Genomic DNA, 14,068 nt, shown 5'->3' with positions numbered 1-14,068 from the left:
ACGCTCACCGCTTCTATGGTTTCGAAAAGCGCTCAACTGTGCGTGAAACACACGTGTAATAATGTAACGCGTGTATGTATAAGTTCGTGACATGATGAGCGCACCCCTACTCTCACTCTCTCTCTCTCTCTCCCTCTCTCGTGTCTCGGAAAACGGGAACGCCGAGGAAACGCACGTAGCCAGCCAGCCAGCCAATCGTTGACTCTGTTGCGAGTGTGTGCGTGTGTCTAGTATGGTAGCTGACCGAACGAGGGCAGCGCCTTCGCTCGCCGCAGCTGCCACCCCGCCAGTCCCCCGACTCCCGGTGACCCGCACCCGACGAGACGAGACGAGACGGGACGAGACGAGCGAGCGAGAGAGCGAACAGACGAACATTTCTCCCCTTACCGTGCGTCCGGACACCACATCTACCGTCAGCTGCCGTGCGCATTGCGTCCCCCTCCTCGGCGCCTTGCTGGTGGAGACTCGGCGCCCAGGGATGGATAAAATAACTCTAAATTGTTCTGCTGCTGTGCTTATGAAAAAGCACACGGAATTTTGTGATGATATTGACATTTCTTTCCTCTTTCACTTTGACAACATGTACAAATTAATTTCAATTGCGACAATATTGACATAATTAACTTATTGCATCTTCGATAAATTTCGAATATATATATATATATATATATATATATATATATATATATATATATATATATATTATTTTTTTTTCGATATATTATATTATAAAGTTGTGAGCCAAGCGGTTATTCGAGTTGGTAAACAGAGAAGGAAAAGACGCTGGGGAGTTTATTTTTAAAGATTATATATATACGTAAAGTTTTCGAGTGTTAAATACATAGAATATACTTACGTACGCCATGCGCGTACGCACGCACACACACACACACACACAATCTTTGTAATATTTTCTCTTTATTGCCGCAACTTTTTATTTCTCCTTTTGTCTTTATTTGCATATAATTAATCATTGATAATAATTAAAATGAAAAGAGTCGGAGGTTTAAGAAAAGTTCGTTTAATTATTAAATAATACGCAGCAATAAATGTTGGAGCTATGTCGTTGTATACAAACCCTTTCCAGAAGCGCATACTTTGTAACGAATGTCCCGCGACGAAACGCACGACTGTTTCTGGCAATCGCTTCGAACCGATTCTCGGAGGGTGAATCTTACGCAGCTGCGTTCAGATACGCCGGTGTGCGCATTTGCCAAGTTTCACCATCATGTCAGCTTGCAAGATAAAGATGTAGCGTGGCTAATGGGTCATGTTCTTTTGGAACATCCAGTAGAGCATGTCGGATGATAATCTATTAAAACAAAAATACACGTGTTGTGCTTTGAGTTCCCAAGTCACTGGTCATGAAAATGCAGAGAAAGAGAGAGAGAGAGAGAAAAAGAAGCAATTTTGGAAATAATTGTATCGTTCTTTTGTAAAAGAATTGCATTTTTTTACAAAAGGTCAAAGATGCAGAGCATACAGTCTCTCAAAAGGTTAAAGTTATAAGGGGAATGAAATTATTATTGTTAGTTAAAAAAAAATTACCTGAAATTTAATACAAAATAATTTTTTAGATATATCAAATTGAAAATTTTCACATATTTTAAATAGTTTTAAAAAACTAGTTTTATAAAAGCAATAAAAATAATATGTATCGCAAGATTTATATTTTACATTAAATATTATTGGATGTGAGAAAAGTTAGTGAGTAGATGTGGAAATATTTGCCAAAAAGATAAGGAGTTTGAGTTTAAAAAATTCTTAATAATTTCTTAAAATCTTAAAACAAGATTGTGTAAATCATTTCTAAAATACTTTTCTATCTTCTTTGAAATATATGTTCGGGCCTCGGTTTACTGTGTTTGTTAGGCCCTTGTATGGGCCTTCTCCGAGTAATACGGGTAAAGTTACGACAGGAAAAAGGGCGATAAAGGTGAAGGGAAGTTTGGTTTTCCCAGGAACGTCTCCCAACATTTCGATGCCCCGCTCTATTCCATTTTCTGCTCTTTTTGAAATAACTTTTATGTTTCTAAATTTGAAAATATGCGCAGACTGGATAAATCTGATAGATTATCTGGTATTGCCCTTAAAAACTATGCGATTATGCCTTTTTCTTTTTGTCCGCGCAGACGGAACCCCATTAAGCGAAGTGGAACGGAGCGGAGCGAAGAGAAACGATTGTGTGGAATATAGGCACAGGCACGTAGGCCAGACAGATAACCAAGCAGGCAGGCAGGCAGGCAGGCAAACAGACAGGCAGACAGGCAGGCAGGCAAGCAGGCAAACGGGCATGCCGGGTATAAGCTCCAACAACATGGCTGTCGACTCACCGTTATGCGCCTCGTGCCCCCTATAGAAAAGAGAAAGGGCCGCGCCAGTCGGTCCGCCCCCTCTTCTGTCCCTCGGGCGCTTGAAATTCAATTCCGGCACTGCGACTCAGCGCTGTTGCCAGATCGTTCCTCGTTGGTTCGTTCGTTTGTTCGTTCGCTCGCACGCTTCCTCCTTCTCTCGCCACCGTCCGTTATCGAACGTTCGATTTACACGGCGCGCGCGGCGCGGGAAGATTTTCGTCGAGGCGATATCACCGCGTTTAGCAGTGACTTTGCGAGAAAAATATGGCATGACGTAAAATCCTGGAAAATAGAAATAACTATGATAAAATAGAATATTGAGAGAGAGAGAAAGATATATGATAAAATATAAAAAATAAAGAAATTAACACACATATACGCAATAGATTATTATTTATGGATAGCTGGATCATTCGTATTCGATCATGCGATTGATCTCTCTGTTTCCAAATATTGCCATAGATTCTGTGGAGACGAGTTATTTTCTCGTCGCGCAATTATTTTGTTACAATGACGAAAAAGTCATCGAATTGATAGAACACATTAATGGATATAAAGATATCGACTTTTAAAAAAGACATCTTGAGAGATAATACTATACATCAATTACAAGCGATTGTTATCGACTCTTGTATTATCTGAATACAATCAGACATTTTTTTACTATTTCTACCTGTAAATGTCTAGAGGAAGTACAAGTTGCAAGTGTCAATCTTGCTAAACTTTCCAGGATCTGTGTAGCTTATTGTTAATAGAGAAGTCCGACAAGCGAAAGTCTCCCAGATTCGATTTCCAGTCGCGGTTGGTCTGCAATAACAAATGAAAAAGATATTAAAATGCACTCTAATAAAAAAAATCAACAAGCAAAAATATTAAATTCATTTTCCGTAAATAAGATTATAAAACATGTTATATACTGTTTCCCGATAAGAACAAATATCCAATACAAAATCTTGATTAACTTTTGAGAAAAGCAGGTCAAAAATTATGTCTACGCATAAGAAATTCTAATAAATGTCTTTTCACATGTAAAAACAAATTATTTTTCCTTGCTTTACAATTTTTTGTATAAAAATAAAAATCATAATAATGGTCGATAAAATATCACAAATATTGTGTCAGATAAAATAAAAATTAATGCTTCTTCAAATAAAGAAAGATTAAAGCAAAACAAAAAGTAGCTTTTAAATAGTTAAAATTTTTAATAGCTTAAAACATCAAATTTATTAAAGAAAATTTTTAGTTCGTTTAAAGCCTGATATGACTAGCTTCTATTACATTTACATTTAATGTATTTACACATTATAAAATATGTATATCTTTTATATCTTAAAAAAAATTAATAATAAACTTAAAGTTAAATGACATTTAGAGCTAAGTATATAGATAAATTCAAGATATGTTTTTTGAAACAATAAGCACCGAAAAAAAGAAATCAAGCAAATATATATCTTCAAGATAATTACAAATAAATATAAATGCACTTAAAAAAATTTAGTAGAAATGTTTTATTATAAATCTTCTGTGATATCAAATTATTTGTAAACCGATTAAATTTATTTCTTTTCATATATATCTATTTCTATCTTTCTTATCTTTATATTATTTTTATTCTTGTAACAGAAAGAGCAATCACGAATTAACGAAATTAATATTGATTAATTAATTCAATAGTTTATCAAAATTAAAGTTAATACTAATAAGTTCTTTTCCGCTTGATATCATTGCGATATTAGTAATAAAGATACATAGAAAAGAATCAAGGAACTTTTGGATTCATGTGTTTAGCTTTTCAAAAATTATTGATTAAATTCTATGAAAAAAGATTTTCGCCAATTCTTTATTCTTTACTTTTATTATTAAAAAAAAAGACTAAAAATCAAATACGATTAGTAAAAATTCTTGGGGAAAGAGAATGAAGGTGGAATGCGTGCGTCATAGCAACGATTCGAAAAACGGAAAATTCTATCAGCTCATGATATCGACGTCGCGAACACGTCATTCACGACGTCTGTGGCCTCCCAATGAGAAGAATCGACAAAACATCCACACGGCTCAAGAGGTATCGCGTAACTACCATACGATTCGTGTGCCAACATCGCGCCGAACGTGATGCTACGCGGGGAAACACGTGGGTTCTCTTTCTATCTTTCTCTCTCGCTATCTTGTTTTCTCATTCGCCATATACCTCGTGACAATGTCGCACCGTTCTAACGTGCGAATACGGTCGAAGGAAGGCAGCGAGCGAGCTAGCGTGCGAGAAACGAGGCGCTTTATCGCGAGCCAATCCGAGCGCTGTGACCTTGAGCCGCTTCAGAGAGAAATATATATTTAGCCGTGGAAGAGAGACAGAGAACGCGCGGGCGCGCAACACAAACACAAACACATACACACGCGGAATGTGTTTGAGCTTCCAACCTAGCGTTTCCTCGCTCGCCTGCTGGCTGCTGGCTGCTGGCTCGCTCGCCTCCGACTCCGACATCGTGAGCCGAGCGGCGATCGATATTTATTTATTTACCATGAAAAGCGTGAAAAAACTCGTCGATCTATGGACATATCCGCACTCTCTTCCTTTTTTTCTCTCTCTAAGGATATTTAAGAATCTGCGATCTTTTTTTCTATTTTGAGATGATTCAATGATTACTGAAATACAGAATAACGAAAAATTTGCGACTCGCACTGTATTTATTAACGTGAAAAACTCAAAAGATTTATTTTGGATTTTCAATTCCGATATCATGCAATGTATCACATATCATTGTAATATTAATTATATTGTATCATAAACGAAATTTATTGTAGAGAAACAAAACTGTAATGAATAATAATTGTGTATGAATATATTGAAAATATGATCAATGCTATGCGATAGTATCATTAGCTAAAATGTATAACTCATTTTGATTTATGACTGTTTTCAAAATAAAATTATTAATTATCGCATTTTTGCGAGAGAAGAAAATGGTTATTATTATAATCTAATATATAAAAATAAATAATAATGATAAATGTAATATGTTTTACTCTTTGCCATAATTAATAATTTTATTTAAAAAAAACCGTTTATATAAGTATTGTTCATATACATAAAATTATAGAGAGTAACATCTTTTTTATATATTTATGAAATCACAATATATACGCGCGTGCAACTTTGCTGCGATTAGTATTACCGCGAAATATCGTTTTGCAATAATTCTAGGATAGAGAAAAATACGTACAGAGATATAGGCGCTGGATATCGCGACTGAGTGGCGGCGGCGATGACTAGTTGGAGAACGAAGAAGTTCGCCTTGGTCGCTGCGAAACAGCTCGTGAGCGAGCAAAGAATACAGCATGCGAGTTGCAGTGCGTTTTCTTACGCTTGAAAATGCGCTCCAAGATAATTGAATAATCCTGAATAATTGAAATTTTATATATATAATATCATCTGTGTGAGTTGGATTGTTAAAATATCATATGTTATTATAAATTACATTAACAATATATATATATATATATATATATATATATATATATATATATATATATATACACATATATATACATGTTTAATCGTACTATTATATATTATTACAATGTATACTATTAATATTGGTTTATTAATATTATGTAATTATTGAGCGTATTATCTATTATTATAATTATACATTCAGAGGAGAGACAAATCTCTATGTATCGCCCCAATTACTGGGAATATTTTTCAACTTCGCTAATGGATAATAATGCTTTGCTCTTTATTTAATATATCGCACTCTATCGGTATAGTATTATCATAATTTCAAGATTGTCGCTTTTTAGTTATAATCACTATCTTCTTTTATTAGAAATACGTTAGTTTTTCTGAAATATAAGTTTTAACTTACAGTAGTTTTAGTTTTATAGATTGATATGTACTAAATTTTGTTTTAATAAAAATTAAAATTGATAGCTTTGCAAAATTTGTTATTTTTCATATAAAGAAGATATGAAATTAATATTATACAAGAAATATTACTAATCATCTCTCTCACATCTTCTAACAGCAATTCAGGAACATGTGATCGCTCTAAAATCAACACTGAATGATTATCGGCTATAAATACGAATTTATTTTGATATCGCCAAATTAATAATTATATTTTATATAAATTAATTTTTCAATATTTAACAAAAAAAGAGATATATCTTAAGGTGAAACTTTGATGAAAAAATCGGTCAACAAAAAGAGGAGAGTATATCTCATATTATATTTCAATGTTATCACTATTATTAATATTGAAAAAAAACTACATATCACTATTTTATCCTGCAAATAATGAATGTGTTATACGGTTCGTTATACGGCACTTACACGCGATACAAGATATTAGACAGACACAGCTGTCCAGTATTCGGATGTGAATCTTTTCCACGATCTAAGGCATCCCGCGATAAGATTGTCATTCATGCATCGTGAATCAAGGACTTTATTTTTAGACCAGCGTCTGAATGAAAGTGGAGTAACCCGTCGTAGTACAACAAGAATAGAAGGAGAATAAGAGAAGAGCAGGAGGAGGAGGATGAGCAGCGAGAGGGGAACGAAACGGTCGCAGGGGGGCCGGGGGCGGGAGCAAGGGTGGCAGACGCTTCTGGGATCCCGCGAGTAAATCGTAGTAGATTCTCCGCACACGTGACTCTCATCCCTCGCGCCCCTTCCGTCACCGCCGCTCGTCTTCGTTCGACGAACGTGGACACGCGAGACACGCAGCCAGACGTACGCACGTGCGCACTCGGACACGTATGGTTTACCTACGAAACCGCCGGCCGCGGCGGAGAGTTCACGGGCGACGACGATACATGAAATGATCGACGAGTGACGTGCGACGTGTGACGACGACGCGCTGCCGGCGAGTGACGCATAGCGTGGGAGCCGAAAGCATAGCTACACATATGCATACATATATACGTAAATATATATCTTTGCAGTGTTACGTAATGTTAAACGGATAGATGTTATGTAACGCGATGCAATATAATATACGCAGTGTCCTATAAAGGTACATTTAAAAATAACATTATACTACAAACGGATGATGTTGCATGAATCGTTTGTCGGATCATATATTCGCCTCGATCACAATATTTGAGAATAAATTAAGGAAATTAATGATTTTATACACATACTTAAATGTGTGATCGATACTGATATATGACAAAAACTTTGCTAATTTTAAACAGAAATGTAATAAATTTTCACTATAAATCTTTAACTTCTCTCGATTTGATCTTCTCGATTGAAAAAGATTTTAAAATTCGTTAAGCGTTTAGCGTTATTAATTTATTCGTTTAAAATAAATTGTGATTCCTTAGAAAGTTTTTTTCGTTAAGCATTTTTTACATAAAATGTTATTTTCTACATGTATAATTCTATAAAGTACAGCCGCAATACTTTGGAACGTGAGTTGAACGTAGACTATCTCTGACGGATCCCTTGACATGAATAATGTAGAAAAGAAAAATCTGCAATAGAGTAAAGGCTGCAATCATATAAAACCACGCGTTCTATACTTTCCTACTTCTGCATGCAAAAACCATGTGTTTTATGCTTCTGTTTCTGCAAGAGCTATGTATCCTATGCTTCTCTGTATTCTATCTATAAAAAAGTTGTGTATCTTTGTCATGACAAAAAATGTTAATAAATGATAGTTCGTTATCATTTAAGGTAAAGCTCATACGATTTTTTGTAGAAAAATATATGTAAAATAATTATTTTTATTTCTTTAAAGACTTATATATAACCTTTTCTAATGTTTTCCTACATAACTGATAAATTTAAAGATAAATCAAGCGTTCGAATAAAATTCACATAGTATATATTTTATATATAAAAAAATTAAAAATAAAATTTACCAAAAACTTGTAATTCGATGCAGTAATTGCCCATTAATATCTACTATGATATAATTTTCGTATAGTGGCATCTAAAATATGTTACTAGAATGCGTATTTTTAATTAGTAGTAATTAAGAATAGCGTAATATTACTACAGTATAAGTATATATCTCAGTAACGAGAGATCACATCCCTTATGGACTCGAGCAAAATGAGGGATCGCGTATACATTACATTCGCTCCAAAATTCGATCACTCGCAATCGGAATCTGCGGCACGCGATTTTTCAGTCACCCTGTAGAAGCGGAAGAAATACATCCAACAACAGAGTATACAGTGACACACGCGCCATGCGAGCGCGCGATTCAATAAGTGGCAGGCAAGGATCATTGACACTGGTGTGTGGTACCGCGTGGCCGCGAAGGTTGTACTACGATGTTTACGGTTTAATTCGAGATATACTCGAAATGTCACGTGTGCACGCGCGGCGCGTTACACGCCGCCGGGAAATGCGCCGGGAAAGGTTGCGGAGCGAAGAGGGGTCCAGGGATCGGGGACGGCGGCGGAAGAGGCACGGAGGGTGCAAAGATCGACGTGCCGTCGCACGCGGAGAGTGAGTCACCGCCGTTACGTGCATCACCCCCTTCCCCTTTCATCATCCCTCTTCCCCCGTCCTTCCTCTGTTCCCCTTTTCCTCCGCGCCTCCAACAACGACAACACGGGTCTATCGTTCGCGGTTCTATCAACTGGGTCAGTACTGCTCGCCCACTCGTTCCCCTTGTTTTGAGACGATACGAGAAATCAAGTTGCTTACTTGATGATCAAGTCGATACCGATTTGCTAGTTGATAAACAGAGAAGTACATGCAGGAATTATATAAATATGTGATAATATATAATAAAATTAATGGCGAATCTAGATGAGACAATTTTTGTCCGAGTTTAAATATTCTGATAGTTTAATTCAGATCAGAGGACAATATTGATACGCAACTGCATATTTAGACACTTGAACTTCGCAAAAAGAGTTTTAATATCTTTGACTAAAGGAATTTTTTCTCTTCCTTCGTCCTTTAAAAATAATAAAATATAATTTTTATGAACCAAATTGGAAATGTATGTTTGAATCTTGTAATTTGCTTGACTTATCAAATAATAACTTGATGTAACTGATTTCTGCATACTTTTTCAAAAGCTGAGAGAATTCTTAAAATAAGTATCAGTGAATTCAAGTATATTTATACAAATTTTGATTGCTCTCCACATATTAACACGAGAAAGGATTATGACGTCATTAATTACTTTTGGAGCGATCTAGAAATCTACTTTAGTCAAAAACACTCTATTAAATTTACGACTCATAAAAGTTAAAATTGTGAGATTGAAAATCAAGATATGATGATGTAGAAAATAAACGAGATGATATGATAATAGGCAATACAAAAATTAATACAAATTAATTTTAATAATTATAAAAATAGTATACATGTTATATTAATCAGAAAATTATTTAAAAAGCAATTCAATCATTTTATAATTCAATATCAAATAAATATCAGTTACAACAAGATTTTAGATTCCTATAATCTATTGGATATTGAGATTTGCAAGATTGAAAATCATCTTGAATTTTTTTGATACTGTTACAATCGGAATTTCTTCTCAAAATATTTCGTATTGTTATTTTTATTACTGAAATTAATTTATTGAGCATATCAAATTTACAGACTCTCATACATTTTCAGAAACTGAAATGCCGATTATCTGTTTTGATATTTACGTATTTCGAAAGAAGAATAAAAGACTGATGAAGACAATTTAAATGATGTGAACGCGACACGTTCTCATGCAACGTGCGTGCGCGAGTATGATACACCCGGAGTTTGCCTCGTCATGATGTGTCGCAAGTCACGCAACATGGTTTCTGCGTTATAACCGCGAAATTTTGTAGCATTACACACGTTTAGAGATCACTTCTTTCCTTTTTTCCTTGTAACAATCGTAACATGCAAACATTCAATAACTATAAAGATCTAAAGAAATTAATATAATTATACTAATATAAATTTGATTTTATCAAGGTTTTTCTTAACTTTAATTGATATATTGGCATATTTATATAATTCCTTTCTTCTAATATTATTTCCAAAGAGTGACATTTTCAGTCACAAAGTATAAATTTTAAAACAAAGTTTAAACCGAGAAGTCAACGTTGATCGAAAATTATCTTTGTAAAAAGAGAAAAAATATAAAAATGCGTAAAATAGATGTACAAATTTATTCATTAAAACGTGAAAATTAGAAACATCGCCAATATATAAATATATTTTGCAATATTTTATCAAATATTTTCAATAATATTTAACATTATTAAAATAAAATTGCTATAAAATAGAAAATAGTACAGTAATAAAATCTTTAGTATTAAAATCTTTAAAATATTTAAAAAAACTTTTCAATGTTATAATATTAATTATAGATTATATGTATCATGATTTTGTGCATTGTTATAATATATATTAATGTTTAAAGAATAAAACAACTTTGTCAAAAAAGCAATATCTCGACTCTCATTTTCCAAGAAGATAATGATTATAATCTTGTTTAAACATTCTGAACAATGTAAGATAATGTCAAATTGATTTAAAACATGAAATAATTTTTTCTTCTCTTTCTCTGTGTAAAGGAAAGATATATACTTTTATCCGTTTTACAATTGTATAGTCCTCTTTATTCTTTTTCAAAAAGATTGATCAATTCCACTTATTCCCAAACAGCACAAGAAGGCTAAAAGACATCTTAAAGATGTCTAAAGGACAATAAAATGTCTTTAAGTCTTTTAAAGACTTGTATATGTTGTTTGGATTCTTATATAATATATACACATTTTGCCTCTATCATAAAACGAATTCTAACATTGGTTGACTTCCATTTAAAGTTTGTTTTATACGCTATCTATAATTTATCCGTCTATTTTCGGAATTTCAACATTTTAGAATTAACGTTCTTTATATAAACAAGAATGCTATTATATACCTGCATATATTTTGCGTTGCTTGAAATGCCTAAAGTCAGAGGAAAAACACATTATCTGGCTTGCTTCCAGGATGGTCCGCGAGAGGTCGGTCTTTGATTGCGCCTTGCGCAAGCTAAGAACCAAGCCGTCCTACGCGCTGAGAACACAGCCAGGTCGTGCCGCCGTCGCCGCTGGATTTGATGACGTAAGAGAATAAAAGCAGCACAAAGACTTGCTGCTTCATTAGCGCACACTGTACGGCATCCCTCGGACAATCGCGCGCGGCGCAATCTTTGTCCTTTGACTCCAGCATATGTTTGTGAATCGTCGTCATCGTCGTCGATTCGTCGTCGCATCGCTGAATTATTCACAACTCCGTTCCCTCGCGCGTCGTAACATCTTTGAATAAGCAACTCTTCGAATTTTACGACCGCGTTAAACTTTTGCTTATTTGGATTTTCGACATTTCAAAGTACTGTAAAGCCAAGAAAACATTATAATCTTGTAAATAAAATCAAATAGAAACAATTTTTTTAAATAGTTTTTTTAAAAGTATTTATTCTAATATATTTATTAAATAAATGAATATTTTTTTAATTATTTTAACGATTTTACGAAAAAATTAAATTTTTAAAATTATTGTGAAAAGGATTCGCTTTCATTTTTAAATTAATTATTTATGTCTAATTTATATTTTAGTATAGTAGCTACAACAAATTTGCGTTAAGTTTTTGCAACGCGACGCAAAGTTATATTGTCGCTGCACCTGGCTTCTACCTGTGCAGGTGCTTAGGAAAGTCTCAGAAGACGTTTCTCCTCCCTATTTTTTTGTAGACCTTTTATTGCAGAATAACTTTAAAGCTCGCACCTGACAGCTTGCCATCTATTTAAAAAGAGAATCACTTTTTTTAAATTCATTTAAATTCAAGTCTTACACAATTAAATATTACGATTAAAAAGATTATCGACTAGTTTGACTGCTTTATAATATAAAATTTTAAATCTTTTTAAATATAAATAAATAACGAGAATTACAAAAAAAAAAAATCAAAATTCTATATGCATTAAACATTTTTTATTACAGTTTTTTTTTACGTAAAATTGAAAGTTATTTTTCAACAGTAGTCACTCTGACGGTTTTCATTGCCGCGAGATCACTCTCCAGAGCAATACTTTCAAACGTACTCTCGTGGAATCCTTTCAAATACAGTCTTAGAAAAGATGGATACAGTCTTAGAAAAGATTAAAATGTTACAATCAAATAATGTTTGCATATATATAATAGTTTATAAATTTTATATTCAACAAAGCAATAGAAACTTGGAAAGACAAGCTTCTTGTGAATTTTTAGTTCAAATATTTTTTTACGATTATTTGAACCTTTTTGCAAATTAAGAGGCGCAAATTATTTACTATTCGAATATTCAGATTCATAAGAATAATAAGCTTCTAAGATTCAAGAATGATACAAGTCGGAATACTGGAAAATTTATAAGTTGAGATTTTCAGGAATGCCAAGATTCTTATGCGAACATACTCGGTATCCAAGGACTCAAACATCCGTGACCGAAACGGCTGACGAGTTTGCACGAAGAACGCGAGACGAGTGCCTACGTAAGCGAATGGACAAGCTTTCCTTGCATTTCTGTCCCCTTCTCTCTCTCTCTCTCTCTCTCTATCTCTGAATCGGATGGAGGAGGTTAGGTTGCGGGAACAGCAAAGCGGAGGTGGTGTAGAAGGAGGAGAAGGGGATGAAAAACACCTGTTACAGACTTCCGTAAACACGAGGTGTTCTGTTTATTTTCGTACTACGTCGCCTGTTTCGTATTGCATTAGAATCACATACCTGTTTATTGTCACATCACCAGACGGATTGCCTCGCTCTAGTTTGCCGACTGCCGCTCAACAAGATGACGCCACTTTCCGGCCTCACAATTGCATGGCCCTTGATCATTTTCCATGGAGAAACTACAAAATTATAAAATATATTGTCATTTTGTTAAATTAAACATATTAAATAATTAATTTTCAATTATTCGATTGCTTACTATCTTTTTTATCAAAGATACAGGATATATATTATAATGGATGATTATTAGACCGTATTTTTGTCTCAAGAAAACTTTGCCAACAGCAGTTTCGACTGATAAAGAAACCAAGTGCAAGCACAAAATTCAAATTTTCAAAATTTAGATGAAGCGTAACATGTGTGATGATGATTAAGAAGCAAAATTAGATTTTCTAAAAAGAGATAAACTTGAAGATAACTCAAACAAAATAATAAAATAAAATAATAATAAAAGAGTTTGTCAAAATTAGTGTACCTTGTTTTTCTCAAAGTCTTATACATATATATTTAAATGTGTATAAAAACCAAATGTGTAATCTTTTAGCAGTGCTGCTAAAATAGTACAAAAAAGCGAGAGGAATCTATTTTTAATTTTGCTTCGCGTTTCACAATTTACTCGTTTTCTGATATTTACACGATGTATCGAATATATATAATAAATGGAACAAAGTTATCGCCATGAATGACTTTGTTAAAACGTTGACGCAATTTCCAAGAACTATTCGCGCGTCTATTTCCTCCTAATTTCTCTCCCTCCTGCGTTCGAGATCCGCTTCTGACGTCGCAAGACGACTGACGTAAGTCAGTAATAAGAAAAAACTTTCGAAAGTCGCCATCATTCGGGGAACGGATATGTCGCGTACAAATACGATACACATGGATGCAACGCACCCTTTCGTATCCCGTCCATGGCGCGAGGCTCGTTGCGCATGCGCGATAGCCGATTTCGTTCAAAAATCTATTTGTCCGGTGGACTAGCGTTCGATTGACCAATCGG

The 14,068-nt window shown here is 34.2% G+C and overlaps 1 long non-coding RNA gene across 7 annotated transcripts; it reads right to left on the bottom strand.

Annotated features, from left to right (window-relative positions):
* Nucleotides 1–791: 791 nt before the first annotated feature.
* LOC126854831 (uncharacterized) lies at nucleotides 792–13,884 on the bottom strand. Of its 7 annotated transcripts, XR_007688163.1 has the most exons (8): nucleotides 13,069–13,884; nucleotides 12,000–12,105; nucleotides 11,243–11,697; nucleotides 5,576–5,750; nucleotides 4,873–4,997; nucleotides 3,028–3,161; nucleotides 2,334–2,636; nucleotides 792–1,312 (listed from the first exon to the last, which is right to left on the bottom strand). It is a non-coding gene; the product is annotated as an uncharacterized LOC126854831 (long non-coding RNA). The 7 variants fall into 7 exon arrangements; XR_007688160.1 differs by lacking the exon at nucleotides 4,873–4,997 and having other exon boundaries at nucleotides 11,989–12,105; XR_007688158.1 differs by lacking the exon at nucleotides 4,873–4,997.
* Between the last annotated feature and the right edge of the window lie 184 nt (nucleotides 13,885–14,068).

The sequence above is a fragment of the Cataglyphis hispanica genome, chromosome 14 (assembly GCF_021464435.1).
Source record: "Cataglyphis hispanica isolate Lineage 1 chromosome 14, ULB_Chis1_1.0, whole genome shotgun sequence".
Taxonomy (NCBI): domain Eukaryota; kingdom Metazoa; phylum Arthropoda; class Insecta; order Hymenoptera; family Formicidae; genus Cataglyphis; species Cataglyphis hispanica.
This window is presented reverse-complemented; position numbering and strand designations above follow the sequence as displayed.